The following is a 2,845-nucleotide window of genomic DNA, read 5'->3' as shown; positions in this document are numbered from 1 at the left end:
ATAGAGGGAATGATGAGGTCTAAAGGGTGAACCGCTTATGGACGCCATGGGAGCTGAGAAGATCCACACAAAGGGAAGTTCAGGTTGTTTAAAGAGTCATCAACATGAATATTAAGGTCTTGAAAGATGAGGTAAGAGTAGAGAACCATTGAAGAAAGATGGGAGAGTGATCTGGAGGTCAACAGACAATGCTAAGTGGGATGGTATAGGCAGGGTGATGTAGATAGATGGAGTCAGCTTCAAAGGAGAAGACAGGTGGTGGCAGAGGGAAGAGAACAGAGGAACAAGCATTTATTAAGTGCCTACTATATGCCAGGCACTGTGTTAAGTGCCTTACAAATATTATTTTATTTGATCCTCAAAACAACTCTGGGAGGTAAGTGCTATCATGATCCTCATTTTATAGTTGAGGAAACTGAGGCAGAGGTTAAGTAATTTGCCCAGGGGCACAAAGCCAATAAGTCTCTGAGGCTGGATTTGAAATCAGTTCTTCCTGATTCCAGCAGCAGTCAGAGGAAAAATATATGCTGACTTCTATTTCTGAACTTTTGTGTTATAGAGGCTTTGGGGAGGACAGGGCATGAGAAAGGAAACAATCTAGAGAGAGTGTCCAAAGATACAGCATCTTTAGGAGGAAGCTGTGTGTCTGCGAGCACCAGAATATGGAACGAGCGTGAGAAGAAGAGGAAGAAGAGCAAGAAGCAGAGTTTGTTTGACAATGTGCAGGCATGCAACCAAAATTAAAAGGAAAGCAGGAAACTGGGAGAAATTTTTTTGCAATGAATATATCTGGTAAAGGCTTCATTTCTCAAATATATAGAGAACTGAATCAAATTTACAAAAATACAAGTCATTCCCCAATTGAAAAATGGTCAAAGGATATGAACAGGCAGTTTTCAGACAAAGTAATCAAAGCTATCTATAGTCATATGAAAAAAATGCTCTAAATCATTATTGATTAGAGAAATGCAATTAAAACAACTCTGAGCTACCACCACACACCAATCAGATTGGCTAATACGATAGAAAAGGAAAATGACAAATGTTGGAGGTGATGTGGGAATACTGGGACACTAATGCACTGTTGGTGGAGTTGTGAACTGATCCAACCGTTCTGGAGAGCCATTTGGAACTATGCCCAAAGGGCTATCAAACTATGCACACCCTTTGATCCAGCAATACCACGGCTAGGTCTCTATCCCAAAGACATCCAAAAAAAGGGAAAAGGACCTATTTGTACAAAAAATGTTTATAGCAGCTCCTTTTGTGGTAGCTAAGAACTAGAAGTTGAGGGCCGGCCCATCAGTTGGGGAACGACTGACCAAGTCATGTTATATGGTTGTAATGGAATATTGTGCTGTAAGAAATGATAAGCAGAATAATTTCAGAAAAATCTGGAAAGACTTACATGAACTGATACAAAGTGAAACGAGCAGAACCAAGAGAACATTGTATACAGTAACAACAATACTGTGCAATGAAGAACTGACTTAGATATTTTCAGCAATACAATGTTCCAAGACAATCCCAAAAAGACTCATGATGAAGCATGCTATACACCTCTAGAGAAAGAACTGATACTGTCTGAATACAGAACAAAGCATACTTTCTTTCTTTCTCTTTCTTTCCTTCTTTCTTTCTTTCTTTCTTCCTTCCTTCCTAATTTGAGCCTTCTTGTACAAAGTGACTAATATAGAAAGGTTTTACATGATTACACATGTATAAGTTATATTGGACTGCTTACCATGGTGGGGGGAGGGAGAGAGGGAAGGATAGAATCTGGAACTCAAAACTTTATTTTTAAAATTTTTTTCCACTTAATAATATTTCATTTTTTTCCAATTATATGAAAAGATAGTTTTCAACATTCACTTTCATAAGATTTTGTGGAACTCAAACATCTAAAAAATGTTTAAAAATTGTTTTAACATGTAATTGAAGAAATAAGAAAATATATTTAAAAAACAAACAAAACAAAACAATGTACAGACATTCCAGGGGGTGCAAGGAAAGACTTGGAGCAAAGGAATATAAGGACCTGGAAAAACTAAGGCATGAGAGGCATGATGGAGGAACAGGAGAATGGAATTTTGGCCTGGGAAGACATTGATCCTAAATCACAGGGATTAGAAGAACAGGAGGTGGGAATTTGGTGAACATAAGATAGGAGGAGTACCAAGTAGGGAGAAACTTGGAAGGTAAATCAATCCCAAGGTTCCAGTTGGAATGTCCCTATATCACCCAGGTGTAGCCCCTTCACCATTCATAAGAACAATAATAGCATTTATGTAGCCCTTTAAGGTTTGCAAAACACTTAGCATGTTATCTCATTTGAGCCTCACAACAACCCTATGAAATCTTCTCCCCATTTTACAGATGAGGAAACTGAGGCAGAGTGCAGTTAGCTGACTTGCCTAGGGGTCACACAGCTACTAAGTGTCTGAGGCAAGATCTGAACTCAGGTCTTCCCTACTCCAAGCCCAGAACTCTATCTACTACACCACCTAGCTGCTTAAATCTATAAAATGGGAGTAACAATATTTGTACTATCTACCTCAGAGAGCTATTGTGGAAAAAAAAACACCTTGCTAAGTACCTAAATGGCTGTAGAAACGAGACTTATTGTTATTCTACTAATAGAGTGGACCAATGGTTTGAAACCTTTAATGTGATGGGGTGTCTAGGGATGAGGCAGGATAGAGGTGCAGGGCTCTGCAGGGGCTATGGATCATCTTTTATTCAATGTCAGTCAGCTTTCTCGTGTGGGTGAGTCCTTCTGAGTAGAAGCAGGGGTCCTTTCTTCCCTTAGCTACTCTCAGAGTTCGGAGCCAGACTTTGATTGTTT

Source organism: Vombatus ursinus, unplaced genomic scaffold, assembly GCF_900497805.2.
Source record: "Vombatus ursinus unplaced genomic scaffold, bare-nosed wombat genome assembly UNPS02009918.1, whole genome shotgun sequence".
NCBI lineage: Eukaryota > Metazoa > Chordata > Mammalia > Diprotodontia > Vombatidae > Vombatus > Vombatus ursinus.
Note: the sequence above shows the minus strand (reverse complement) of the source record.